The following is an 875-nucleotide window of genomic DNA, read 5'->3' as shown; positions in this document are numbered from 1 at the left end:
AGCTGCCGAGTGGTGAGTGGTGATTTCCCCGTATCGATTTTGTCTCTTAGCTTATCAGCTCCTGGGTGCAGTCACTGGGATAACACCCAGAACCCAAAGGTGAACATTCAGGAGGCTCTTGTGTCTAATAAGCGATACTAAAGAGTCTGTTTGCATAAAGCATGAAGCAGTTAAACATTAAACAAGTTGATCTCATGTCTTATCATTAACACTAATATGTGTCATTCTTGCACAGATGCTTGCTTGTATTAGTCACATACACAAGTTTAATACATGGAAAACGAGAGAGATTATTAGTGAGGCTTATTAGTGATTCCCAGAGCCCAAAAAAAGTCTGCGGGCTATAGAGCGTTTTGTATTCGGGCTCCAGTACTATGGAATGCCCTCCCGGTAACAATTAGAGATGCTACCTCAGTAGAAGCATTTAAGTCCCATCTTAAAACTCATTTGTATACTCTAGCCTTTAAATAGCCCCCCTTTTTTTGACCAGTTGATCTGCCGTTTATTTTATTTTCTCCTCTGCTCCCCCCTGTCCCTTGTGGAGGGGGGACACAGGTTCGGTGGCCATGGATGAAGTGCTGGCTGTCCAGAGTCGGGACCCGGGGTGGACCGCTCGCCTGTGCATCGGTTGGGAACATCTCTGCGCTGCTGACTCGTCTCCGCTCGGGATGGTGTCCTGCTGGCCCCACTATGGACTGGACTCTTACTATTATGTTGGATCCACTATGGACTGGACTCTCACAATATTATGTCAGACCCACTCGACATCCATTGCATTTGGTCTCCCCTAGAGGGGAGGGGGGGTTACCCACATATGCGGTCCTCTCCAAGGTTTCTCATAGTCATTCACATCGACGTCCCACTGGGGTGAGTTT

The sequence above is a fragment of the Nerophis lumbriciformis genome, linkage group LG21, assembly GCF_033978685.3.
Source record: "Nerophis lumbriciformis linkage group LG21, RoL_Nlum_v2.1, whole genome shotgun sequence".
Lineage (NCBI taxonomy): Eukaryota > Metazoa > Chordata > Actinopteri > Syngnathiformes > Syngnathidae > Nerophis > Nerophis lumbriciformis.
Note: the sequence above shows the minus strand (reverse complement) of the source record.